Source organism: Xenopus laevis, chromosome 6L, assembly GCF_017654675.1.
Source record: "Xenopus laevis strain J_2021 chromosome 6L, Xenopus_laevis_v10.1, whole genome shotgun sequence".
NCBI lineage: Eukaryota > Metazoa > Chordata > Amphibia > Anura > Pipidae > Xenopus > Xenopus laevis.
The window spans coordinates 74,263,427-74,277,653 of record NC_054381.1 but is presented as its reverse complement, the minus strand read 5'-3'; the positions used below and the strand labels follow the sequence as shown (position 1 = coordinate 74,277,653).

The following is a 14,227-nucleotide window of genomic DNA, read 5'->3' as shown; positions in this document are numbered from 1 at the left end:
CTGGCAGCTTCCCCTAGGCAACAAGCCTCGGCAGGGAAAATGGGCCCCTGGGTCGCGATCGCCCAGGGGCCCCAATGCAGCAGCAAATGTGTAAAAGAAACGGATCCGCACACACACCGATTAGTGCAGTCGGGGATTATCCCCTTTTATTCAGCCACCAAACATCAACGTTTCGTGGGGGAACACCCACCCTTCATCAGGACCCAATGCAGCAGCAGGCACGCAAAATATACGTGCTCTGCTGCTGGCTGCCTGCATTTTCTGAACGGAGGAGTGGCTAAAAAAGCCGCTCGCTCCGTTCAAACTCGTCCCCCAGCTCCTAGGCAACGAGCAGAAGTGGGGAACGAGTGGCCCCTGAGGCGCGATCGCCCAGGGGCCCCAAGGCAGCAGCAGGCACAATGAAATCTAGGTGCCCTGCTGCTGCCTGTGCTTCCTGGCCCTCCAGCTCCGCCCATTCACCAGATCCAGCAAAGAAGACAGTTCCAGCTCTTCATGCAGCCCTCCTGGACGACCTACAGCCTGCCACCCCAGGTTAGTGCCCCCCCCACACACAAACACACACCTATTGTACTAATACACTTACATTCCCACTTATATTCACACACATACATTCAATTTTGGGGGATCAGGGGGGTCACACATATTCATAGCCCTTACACACTCTTGCACACACTTGCACATGCAAAAAACACGCATACAGCACACAATTTGCCTATTGTACACAGACATACACTGTTTTGTGTGTTTTTATTTTCTTTTATCGCATCGTCTGTATTTTTGCATGTAAAAACTGTTTTATTGCCATTGCGAATAGCGTATTTGCTAATTGCACTGCGCAATACATTTTGTATGTTATTTCGGTGATTATATTGCAATTTCAGTGATATTTGTGCATTTTTAGCCATTTTATTGCATATTTAGCCATTTTATTTCATTTTCAGCTTTGCATAGGTGTTATTCGCTTATTTCTATCCGTAAAACCTATTTAGCCATGCTAAAATAATCAAACTTTGATTCTGACTGTTAATTACATTAGGCTAAAACAAAAAAAAGCCATTGATTTTTGTGGTTTTGTTGGATTTTACTGATTTTATACCTTTTGGCTCAGTTCTTTGTTACTTCGTTTTGCCCATGGAAATTTTGTCTGCTATAGATTCATTTGGGGGTCTCTGTGCGCAACATACTTTGGTTTATCTATGCATATCAGGCATCAACCTGTTCAGTAGACCCCTGGCGTTCATATTTAGGATGCCTTTTGCTGGTACATTACAAAATGTGGGGTATATAATGGGGTAAAATGCAAGCTTTGTGATGATTTGCAGAAATTTCATAAAAACCGTTATGTTTAGCATAGCTTGGTAGTTTGCAATAGAAAGATGTAATTACCTGTTTTAGATTCGTCAGATTGTGTACTTTCGGAAAATATATGGTTTTCTAGGGTCTCCATACTGTTAGGGGGGTCTTATAGTGCACAATACACATACCGGGTGCTTGTATTGTAGCAGTCAGAGTGTCATACGTGAAAATTCATATGTACTATTTTCATTTGGGGGTCTCTGTTTGCCACCTAGTTTGGTAAACACATACCGGGTGCTTGTATTGTAGCAGTCAGAGTGTCATACGTGAAAATTCATATGTAGTATTTTCATTTGGGGGTCTCTGTTTGCCACCTAGTTTGGTAAATCTTTTCATATCAGGCATCAAACTGTTCAGTACACCCCTGGCATTCATATTTAGGATGCCTTTTGCTGGTACGTTACAAAATGTGGGTTATATAATGGGGTAAAATGCAAACTTAGTAGCTATTTTCAGAAATTTCAAAAAAAGGCGTTATGTTTAGCATAGCATTGCGGTTTGGTAGTTTGCCGTATAAAGATGTCATTGCCTGCTTTAGATTTGTCAGAATGTATACTTTCTGAAAATATATGATTTTCTAGGGTCTCCATACTGTTAGGGGGTCTTATTGCACATAATACACATGCCAGCTGCTTATATTGTAGTAGCCAGTGTGTCATACATGAAAATTCATATGCCCTATTTGGGTTTGGGGGTCTCTGTATGCAACATAGTTTGGTAAATCTATGCATATTGGGCATCAAACTGTTTAGTAGACCCCCCACATTCATATTTAGGATGCTTTATGTTGGTAATGATACATGCACGATATGATGCTGGAAAGTTGAAGCTTTGAGGCAATTTTCAGGTATTTCACCAAAACCGCCAATTTTGGGGAAGTCTTGCGACTCAGTAGTTTGGAGCAGAAAGGCATGGGTACCCATTTTAGATTCGGTAGAATGTGTACTTTCCAAAAATATATAGCTTTGGGGGGTAAACATATATTTGTGTTTTTACCCCACAAAAAATGCAGTCAATGTGTTGATTTTTCATTAGCTGAAGTTACCCTGATAACTATTTGTATGCGCTAACTTCATTTTGGGGCCTCTAGATGCCAGATCCTTTGGTAAACCTATGCACAATGGGCACCAAACTGTTCAGTGGACCCCTGGCAATCATATTTAGGCTGGTTTTTCTTGCTACGTAATGATTCATGGGCGATATGGTGCTGGAAAGTTGAAGCTTTGAAGCAATTTTCAGATATTTCATCAAAACCGACAATTTTGGGAAAGCCTTGCGACTCAGTCGTTTGTAGTAGAAAGGCATGGGTACCCATTTTAGATTCGGTAGAATGTGTACTTTCCAAAAATATATGGTTTTGGGGGGTAAACCTATTTTTCTGTGTTTTTACCCCACAAAAAATGCAGTAAATGTGTTGTTTTTCAGTAGCTGAAGTAAAGTCCTGGCCAATTTGGATGTGCTAACTTCATATTTGGCTCACTAAATGCCAGGTACTTTGGTAAACCTATTTTGGGGCCTCTAGATGCCAGATCCTTTGGTAAACCTATGCACAATGGCCACCAAACTGTTCAGTGGACCCCTGGCAATCATATTTAGGGTGCTTTTTCTTGGCTTTTTCTTGGCAATTTTCAAATATTTCACCAAAACCGACAATTTTGGGAAAGCCTTGCGACTCAGTGGTTTGGAGCAGAAAGATATGGGTACCCATTTTAGATTCAGTAGAATGTGTACTTTCCAAAAATATATGGTTTTGGGGGGTAAACCTATATTTCTGTGTTTTTACCCCACAAAAAATGCAGTCAATGTGTTGATTTTTCATTAGCTGAAGTTACCCACAGGAATATTTCTATGCACTAACTTCATGTTGGGGCCTCTAAATGCCAGATACTTTGGTAAACCTATGCACAATGGGCACCAAACTGTTCAGTGGACCCCTGACAATCATATTTAGGGTGCTATTTCTTGGTATGTAATGATTCATGGGCGATATGGTGCTGGAAAGTTGAAGCTTTGAGGCAATTCTCAGATATTTCACCAAAACCGACAATTTTGGGAAAGCCTTGCGACTCGGTAGTTTGGAGTAGAAAGGCTTGGGTACCCATTTTAGATTCAGTAGAATGTGTACTTTCCAAAAATATATGGTTTTGGGGGGTAAACCTATATTTCTGTGTTTTTACCCCACAAAAAATGCAGTCAATGTGTTGATTTTTCATTAGCTGAAGTTACCCACAGGAATATTTCTATGCACTAACTTCATGTTGGGGCCTCTAAATGCCAGATACTTTGGTAAACCTATGCACAATGGGCACCAAACTGTTCAGTGGACCCCTGTCAATCATATTTAGGGTGCTTTTTCTTGGTATGTAATGATTCATGGGCGATATGGTGCTGGAAAGTTGAAGCTTTGAGGCAATTCTCAGATATTTCACCAAAACCAACAATTTTGCGAAAGCCTTGCGACTCGGTAGTTTGGAGTAGAAAGGCTTGGGTACCGATTTTAGATTCAGTAGAATGTGTACTTTCCAAAAATATATGGTTTTGGGGGGTAAACCTATATTTCTGTGTTTTTACCCCACAAAAAATGCAGTCAATGTGTTGATTTTTCATTAGCTGAAGTTACCCACAGGAATATTTCTATGCACTAACTTCATGTTGGGGCCTCTAAATGCCAGATCCTTTGGTAAACCTATGCACAATGGGCACCAAACTGTTCAGTGGACCCCTGGCAATCATATTTAGGGTGCTTTTTCTTGGCTTTTTCTTGGCAATTTTCAAATATTTCACCAAAACCGACAATTTTGGGAAAGCCTTGCGACTCAGTGGTTTGGAGCAGAAAGGTATGGGTACCCATTTTAGATTCAGTAGAATGTGTACTTTCCAAAAATATATGGTTTTGGGGGGTAAACCTATATTTCTGTGTTTTTACCCCACAAAAAATGCAGTCAATGTGTTGATTTTTCATTAGCTGAAGTTACCCACAGGAATATTTCTATGCACTAACTTCATGTTGGGGCCTCTAAATGCCAGATACTTTGGTAAACCTATGCACAATGGGCACCAAACTGTTCAGTGGACCCCTGACAATCATATTTAGGGTGCTATTTCTTGGTATGTAATGATTCATGGGCGATATGGTGCTGGAAAGTTGAAGCTTTGAGGCAATTCTCAGATATTTCACCAAAACCGACAATTTTGGGAAAGCCTTGCGACTCGGTAGTTTGGAGTAGAAAGGCTTGGGTACCCATTTTAGATTCAGTAGAATGTGTACTTTCCAAAAATATATGGTTTTGGGGGGTAAACCTATATTTCTGTGTTTTTACCCCACAAAAAATGCAGTCAATGTGTTGATTTTTCATTAGCTGAAGTTACCCACAGGAATATTTCTATGCACTAACTTCATGTTGGGGCCTCTAAATGCCAGATACTTTGGTAAACCTATGCACAATGGGCACCAAACTGTTCAGTGGACCCCTGACAATCATATTTAGGGTGCTTTTTCTTGGTATGTAATGATTCATGGGCGATATGGTGCTGGAAAGTTGAAGCTTTGAGGCAATTCTCAGATATTTCACCAAAACCAACAATTTTGGGAAAGCCTTGCGACTCGGTAGTTTGGAGTAGAAAGGCTTGGGTACCGATTTTAGATTCAGTAGAATGTGTACTTTCCAAAAATATATGGTTTTGGGGGGTAAACCTATTTTTCTGTGTTTTTACCCCCACAAAAAATGCAGTAAATGTGTTGATTGTTCATTAGCTGAAGTAAAGTCCTGGACAATTTGGATGTGATAACTTCATATTGTGGTCTCTAAATGCCAGGTACTTTGATAAACCTATACATAATGGGCATCAAACTGTTCAGTGGACCCCTGGCAATCATATTCAGGGTGCTTTTTCTTGGTACCTAATACAATGTGGGATATGCGGAGCAGCAAAATAAAACCTTTGAAGTGATTTTTCAGAATTTTGATACATTTTTATAAAAACCACTAAGTTCAGACAAGCTTTGATGTTTGGTAGTTAGGAGTAGAGCGACATAGTTACCCATTTTGCAATCAGTAGAATGTGTACTTTTCAAAAATATATGGTTTTCTGGGGTAAACCTAAAGTTTCAGGATGTTTTGGCCTTGGAATCTAAAGTATGCCGTTTTCTGCCTTGATGTTTTCAAAATTCGGTAATATACTGCCGGGAGTTTTTGCTACACAGAAGTCCTAAATCTGCCTAAAACTATACATATCTGGTATTGGCACGTTCGAGAGACATGAGGCTTTCCAAATCAGTTGGATTCTCATGTGTAAAATGAATAATTCTTCTGGTATAAATTCATATATTGTGAAAAATAGGAATTTTTCATTTTTTTTTTTCGTATTTAGCGCTGTAAATCTTTTTCCAGAGGTGGAAATACATGAAAACTCATGCAGATTTAGAAAGTTCAGTTTCTCCCAAAAAAAACAATGTATAGTTTTCCTAGGTAAACTATAGGTTTCCCCTCAGAAAATGCCCCTAAAGTGAGAGAGCACAAATGTTTAAAAAACGGCTGGCATTTTGCGTAACCAAAATTCTGCTGGCACTTAAAGGGTTAAGAACGCTCAAGCTAAAATTTTACTAATACAGGTATGGGACCTGTTATCCAGAATGCTCGGGACCTGGGGTTTTGCGTATAAGGGATCTGGATCTTCATACCTTCTACTAGAAAAATCATGCAAACATTAAATAATAAACCAAAATTTTGCTACAATAAGGATTCACTATATCTTAGTTTGGATAAAGTACAAGATACTGTTTTATTATTATAGAAAAGAGAATAATTTTTACAAATTTGGATAAAATGGAGCCTATGAGAGACATCCAAAAAGCTCTGAATTACAGAATGGTGAACAGGTATCCTGATAATGATCCCATACCTACTATATAAAACTTATAAGCTTATATCTAAAAAAGGATATTAATGTAAATCGCAATAGTACTTATGATGTACTCTATTTTTAAGTTTAAAACAGTTGTTCTTATGATGTGGCTGAGAACCTTGTATATACCGCCTGGTCCGAAAGTAGTGGTAGGTCGAGGTTTTCCATAGTGGCCTGTGCCAACATAACTACGCTAAATTCGTGGCAGGAGGAGCACAGCTATACAGAAGTAGAAGGAGAGCATTTTGAATTAGATTTTTCAAGCAACTCACAGCAGCCAAGGGCATCTATGGTAAATGCCCCACTTGTGTTTGTTTAGCTTAGAGAAAACATGGCAAGCAGAATGTCTAAACTGGCCAAATATGCCACAGCCCATAAACTCTGCACACCGTTTTTATTTTGATTTGTCCAGTATATTTTATGACTGTAGTGGAATATAAATTCTGTCATATTTGTGTTGTCTCTTCCTTTGACAAATATTTTTTAATTCAAATATTCATGTTTTTGTTCAACATGTAGGAGCAACATATTGTTTCCTTTCTTTATGTAGGGCATGCTGGATAAATTATCCAGCTGCTGTAGGAAAGAAAACATAATTATGGAGTTCTGGATACTGCATAAAGAAGTAGACTGTTGCATAATTTCCATTTTTGAGGAGGAATTCTTAGTTTTAACATCTGATTATATCTTGTCATATCTTTTTGGTGCCGCTCTTTAAATTTGTACTTTTATTATTAATATTAACCTAGTGTTCCAAAATGTTATTTTCAGTAACCTCAAAATCCTCAGTGAGAAAAATATACACCCTCTGGCAGTCAGAAAGTAAATTAAGTGAATGGAAAGCATATGGGACAGCATATGTGAGGATTGCCTAACTGGTTTCCTTTCATTCAAAGCGAGGAGGGAATTATATCACCGCTCAGACTTACTCCTTTATATAGCATCGCACATCTTATCTTGAAATTATTACATAAAGTTGCTTGCTGAGACTTTTTTTGTATGCAATGTTATATCCTCAAAGAATATCCTAGGCTGCACCAATTATCTTATTTGTTGGCACAAAAACTGGTGCAAGGTGTGTAGGAGATGTGCTTCCCAAATGTGGCATGATAACCACTTGTGTATTTGTACTTGTTTATGTTATCCATTTTATTTTATCTTTTCTTCTTAAAGGACCAATAACATAATTTTTTAATTTTTTTTAAATTTGCTTTCGCTCCTCTTCAGAAAAGGCGTTAGGGCGGCAATCCATCATGCGGCTCTCGATATCTCCTCCCTGGCTATCTCCTATAAGGAAGGCGAGGGAGGAGAAATCAAGCACCGCGCAATGGATCGCTGGATCGCCTTTTCTGAAGAGGAGCACAAGCGGCGTTTCGGTAAGTTATTTCTTAATAAAGACTTTTATTTGCTTTTGTGGGTTTTTTTTCGTTGTATACTTACTAATTTTTTTTTTTTTTTAAATGTTGGTTTACTGGTCCTTTAAATTGCCTAAAATTATGCGATACTTATTCTTGAGAATAAAACTAAAATAGAAGCTCATGGTCTATTTTTATTTCTGTATTAGTTCAGGTAAGTTTTAATGATTGCTATATATATATATACCTTATAGCATCATATTAAAATAGTATGTTCATGGCTTCTTTGTTTTGTGTTTAATTAACCACAAAATAAACACATTTAATTATGTGCTCATATTCTTTGCTAAAAAGTGAGGAGTTAAATATGTATTGTTTAAAAACACTATAATTCACCCATAATACATAGGATTGTTGTCATTTATATTTCCAGTGGAAATGTTTTTCATTGCTTATTGAATCCCGCTTGTAAAACATTCACTAGGAAAGTACTGCAGCTTTATATATTTTCCCATTAGATCATGGGTTATTTCAGCACATCACATCTGCACATGGTTTCACTGATGTATAAAGTTTGATTATTATTAATATTCTAGGTATCTGAATAGTCTGGGGACTGACTTATGTGTCCCAGCAAATTTGGTCGATTTATATGTCCTTTTTATTTCTTTTATTTCCCCCAAGATAGTAAAAGCATGTTGAGTTAACTCATGAAGAGTTGACTGCATCACAATGAAAACTTCAACTTTATTAAATTCTTAAAAGTCACTATTTTTAAAGACATTGACTTATTTTACTCCTTTTAAACACTTTATGCTGGCCAATATGGCACATTGCAATCTGACTCCAACTCCCGAGAGACAGATAGTGAGGGATAGTGAAGAGTAACTTTAATATTTCAGAAATGGTACAGTATTTGTAATTGTTTATATCTAGAAAGTTTCTTATTCTATTCTATTTAGTACACGGTCCTCACTTTTTTGAAAACTGGTTTGTATTTAATTTAAAGTATAGATAAAAAATATATTTTTCTGCTGTCATTTTGCAACTTAAAGGGGACCTGTCACACTAAGAAACAATTCCAAATTCTTTTCTATCATGTTAGTTGAGTAAAATACACTATATTTATTATCTAAATTTTGTTTTGTTCACTCTTGAAATTACACTATCACACCAAGCAGGCAGCAGCCATTTTGTGGGCATTTAGATAAATTGTGTATCACCCCAAAATCTTGTGTAAGCACGAGAAAAGGGAACCTAATGCCCATACACTGTGCTCTACATAATTATAGGGACTGGGGAGGGAAGGGTCAATGTAAGATGTGCAGTGACTTGTAGGAAGTGCTGAATGGAAAGTGAAAGTAATTGACTGCCCCACCTCTATGCCTCAGGTATTTAAATGCCTTTATAACCGGTATGGATGTTTTAATGAAAAAAAAATGTTTGTATTTCATGTTTAATTTGCAAAGGACTTTCATAATGCAGCTTTTTATGTGTAGGTGACCACAGAAATGTGTTCAAACATAGCCTGCCAAATTTTGTAAAAAGGATGTGGTATTTAGGACGTGTGGCCATAAAATGGGTGTGATCCCTTTTCTCTTTCCAAATGTTGGGAGGTATGCAATAACTTCTAATTACATTTACAGTTTAGGAATTTAAAACCAGTGAGTTATGCTAGTGCAAGCTGTGTATGCTGTCCATTTAATGCATTTCGTTTGGGTTGTTTAGCTTGCAAACAAATGAACTCATACAGTATGTACAAGCAAATTACCCAAGAGTTAGTATTACTATTATCGTGATATTTCCCCACACAACATTGAGGGGCAGATTTACTTAGGGTGGTATATCGAGGGTGGTCGAATTAGCCAATTCGATGGTCAAAATAGCCAAAAAAAAAACGTTCGAAATTCAAAGTATTTTTTCTTCTATTCCTTCACTCGAGCTAAGTAAATGTGCCCTTTATACTCCCTGTTTTGTTTCTATTTTCTCAGGTATGAAATCTAAAAATTTGTTATACAGAAGGCTCCAAATTATGAGTAGGACACCTCCCATTTTAATTTTTTTCATTTTTCTCTGTAATAATAAAACAGTCCCTTGTACATGATTCTAACTAAGCTGCACAAAGCCAATCTATATAGATGACAAAATAATCATATTGGGTTTATTTAATGTTTAAATAATTTTAGCAGACTTGTTCAGTGTAAAAATAAAAACTGGGTAAATAGATAGGCTGTGCAAAATAAAAAATGTATCTAATATAGTTAGTTAGCCAAAAATGTAATGTATAAAGGCTGGAGTGATGTATAACATGTCAGTCAGAACACTACTTCCTGCTTTTCAGCTCTTTTGGTTTACACTGAGAGACTTGAAGGGGGGCCACATGGGTCATAACTGTTGCTTTTGAATCTGAGCTGAATGCTGAGGATCAATTACAAACTCACTGAACAGAAATGTACCATGTGGCCCACCTTCAAGTCGCTGACTAGCTCAGATTTACAAAGCTGAAAAGCAGGAAGTTGGATTCTGGCTGTTTTATTAGACATCGGTTCACTCCAGCCTTTATACATTACATTTTTGGCTAACTAACTATATTAGAAACATTTTTTTATTTTGCACAGCCTATCTATTTACACAGTTTTTATTTTCACACTGAACTGTTCCTTTAAGGCAGTGCTGTCCAAGTTCTGTGGTACCGAGGGCCAAAATTTTACTGGCCTATGTGGAGGAGTGCCGATAATGGAAGTCAGTGTTGGCCACTCCCCTTTTAAACCACACCCACTGTAAACCACACCCATATTACCACAAGAACTTTTAAGATCATATCCACATTAATGGTGGTAGCACACCAAAAAACCAAATGGTTGGTGCTCACTGCAGGGAAATCCCTCATCACTCATATGTGAAAAAATGAAGTCATGTTACAAACATAACCTTAAATCCATATGCCTCATCCTCCCCTGTGGATAATACAACAACCCCCCAACACATGATTAAACACCTTAGAGGCTCTTAACAACAATTTCCAAATGCTAACAAACCCCTAACAGTCTTACATCCAACAGGTAGGGTAGGGCAAGCAGAGAATGGCACACACAGGGAGGCAGGGCCGAGCCAAGGTATTTTGGCACCCTAGGCAAAGGCTTCAATCAGTGCCCCCCACCCAGTCCTGCATTACCATTTCCCACCTTACCAGTCATATAGCCCCCTGTACATCCATCATATTTTTTACCCCCAATCTGTACCTATGCCAGCGGCAACCAAAATAATCCATCATATTGCCCCAATTTGCATCTGTTCCAGCAGTAGCCAAAAATCCATCATATTGCCCTCAAACATCTGTGTACCTGTGCCAGCAGCCACCATATTGCCCCATGTACCTGAGCCAGCAGCAGCCAATCCCTTATATTGCCCCCAATCTGTACTTGTGCTAGCATCAGCCAAAAAATACACACTATTGCCTCCATATATGTACTTGTGCGAGCAGCAGCTAAATATCCATCATATCATCTGTTTACCTGTGCAAGTCGCAGCCAAGATATTTCCCACAAATCTGTACCAGCAGCTGCCAAAAGGGAGCTGGGAGTGATTCTGTCTGGAACAGGGGGTTTATAAAGTTGAAAAACTATTAAAGGCCAAGCAAATCAGGGTTTAAAAAAGAAAGAAAGGAAATTCTCCTTAAAAGTATGCCCCGCCCATGATTGCGCCCTAGGTGGCGCCTACTCTGCCTGCCCCTAGTTCCAGCCCTGCAGGGAGGGAAGGCAGAACAGAGCAGGAGACAAGTAAAGCGTTCATTCTAATATGTACTACATGCAGTGACACGGTGCTGGTGCCCCATTAGCATTTTGAATAAGGTGTGAACAGGTGAACAATGTGGGCAGTTTCAGTCTGGGTCTCAGGTGGGAATAGTACAGGTCTTTAGGATATAAACAATAGAGGTGTCACAAGTGTGAACAATACAGGGGGATTAGAGTCTGAATTTGAGATTTAAACAATGCAGGCTGCAGTTTATCCCGTGGGCCGCCAGTTGGACAGCCCTGCTTTAAGGTATAGTGATCCCATGCACTATACCAGGGGCAGGGCCGCCATCAAGGGGTCACAGGGGGGGCAGTTGTCCCGGGCCCGCAGGATTTTCAGCCTAAGGGGGGGCCCCGACCATGCTCACTTACTTGATTTCAGATCAGCATGCTGCCAGTAGGATTGGATCCCCTTGTCCAATCCCTGTACAGCTTTACCGGGACTTATTTTTAAAGGACCACGAGGGTACAGGAAATCTTAATTGAAAAGCTTCCGTGCACAGAGCTACAGTGTCCTACTGGCAGCACGGTGAGCTGAAATCAAGTAAGTGAGCATGGTCGGCCCGCCTTAGACACAAAGCCCTGGCAAGTATTTTTTTTTTTTTTTTTTTAAATTTGGTGATATCTAGCCAATTTTTTTTTGTACTTGCAGGAGGGCCCCTGATCACCAATGGCTTTTTATAACCTGTGGGGGGGGCAGGCCATCAAAAAAATTTTATTTGCAGGGGGCCCCAGATCAGCAATGGCTTTTTATAACTTGTGGGGGGGCCTGGCTATCAATTTCTTTTTTTTACTTGCAGGGGGGGGGCCTGATCACAATGGCTTTTTATAACCTGTGGGGGGGGCAGGCCATTAATTTTTTTTTTTTTTTTACTTGTAAGGGGGGCCTTGGCACCAATGTTTTATTTAACTTATAATGGGGCCTGACAATCAATAGCTTTTTATAACTTGTGTGTGTGGGGGGGTTACCTGGCCCTGAAAATTTTGTTGTACGGGGCCCCGTGATTCTCATGGCGGCCCTGACCAGGGGTGCCCAAAAGTTAGATCGGGATCTATCAGTAGACCTTTGGCTGGTGATCAGTAGATCTCAAGACAGTGTCAACAAACAGCTTGTCTAAATCACCCTTATATTTAATTATTTTCATTCACAATGTTAAGGTTACAAAAAATAGTTGTTTGTTAAATATAAATTTTCTCATAAATCATATCAAATGTATAAATCAATATTTAAGTAATATTTTCCATGGAGCAGAATGCTAACAAAGCTTTTATGGATGTAGATCATAATGGGAAATCATGACTAAAAGTAGACCTCCCATTAGTAAAGTATGGACACTCCTGCACTATACCCTATACTTGTAACTCTACCGTATTTGTGTTTACATCTTCTAAACACTGCATACATTTGCATTAGTGTTTTATGGGCCAGCCTAATACCCACGGATCGGGTGGGTTCAAGCCAACCTCGGTGACCTTACACTGATGGCTTGCAGCTTTATAAGTGCCTGTCCCTTTTGTGACATCATCGGCTGGCCGGCGCAGGTCTATAAATTGAATCGAGAAGCTGGGTGCGGGCGGGTTTGGGTGAGATGAGTTTTTCTCGACCCGCACAAATTTACAGTGCTAGATAAATAATTACCGGTACAATACAAATACAGTATCTTCTGGTCTTGAAACAATTAGCTGGCAAACAGTAAAACGCAACCTGCCACTGCAGTGCACCATAATATTTTCACTTTTACAGCCTTTTGTGGCTGTGCTTTTGCCAAGCAAACATTCTAGCATTTTCATTCTGCAGAGACCAATGCAACGCTAAGTAATTGGCAATTTATTTTTATATTTGCAGAAGAGCATGAATGATTGAAGATTGAAATATCACATTCTAAGAAATGCTGGAATCTTTTTTCCCATAACATTTTTGTTGCATCTCTCTAACCTGTTAAACTGTCAGAGACTTAAACGGGGGCAATGGTACATAACATCAGTTATTCAAAGAAAAAGATAGTAAGAGCCCCCGTACTCTCAAATGAATTAACTAACTTATTTAAATTATATAGTGAACCAATTAGTCGATAATTATGAAGTGATTGTGCTAATAAAAAAGATTTGCTTGATTGATTAAAGCCTTTTGATAGGCTTAAAATAGATAACACAACAACAAGTTCAGAGAAGCATAAAGTTGCTTTTTCTGTGTATTTAAAAAATGGCCAGTGCCGACTTATTTATGTACTTAATCTATAAGCAATAGATTCAGGATTCCAATAAATTATAAAGTGCAAGTGCTCAACCGTTACTCCATACCATAAGCCTACCATAGAGCACTCTATACAGATAGAGTACAATTACTAAATACCAAGACCAAATCTCAAACCAATGAGGTAGTCAGATTCATTACCACATATAATACCAATAGCAATTTGATTAACAATATCATTAATAAACATTGGACCATTCTCCTAGAAGATGAAACCCTCAACTCTGTTTTACAGAATAAAGTTTCAGTATGTTACAGGCATAGCCCCAAACTAAAAGACATGCTTTCTAAAAGTCATTACCAAAACCCACGTAAACCCATCAATGTAAAGGGATGTTTCCCCTGTGGAAATTGCAATATGTGTGACAAAATGCTTAAAAACACCACATTCACCGATCGATTTGACCAAGTTCATCACATTAACAACTATATCAATTGCAAAACCACAGGGGTAATTTACTGTTTGGAATGCCCTTGTAACAAAAGATACGTGGGAATGACGACTCAGATGTTAAAATGTCGAATACAGCAACATTGTAGCTCAATTAGGAATGCTGATAAAG

The 14,227-nt window shown here is 38.7% G+C and overlaps 1 protein-coding gene across 1 annotated transcript in view; it reads left to right on the top strand.

Moving 5' to 3' along the window:
- The window catches only part of dap.L (death-associated protein L homeolog), a 56,827-nt gene that overhangs the window by 17,758 nt on the left and 24,842 nt on the right, over positions 1-14,227 (top strand). The window lies entirely within an intron of this gene.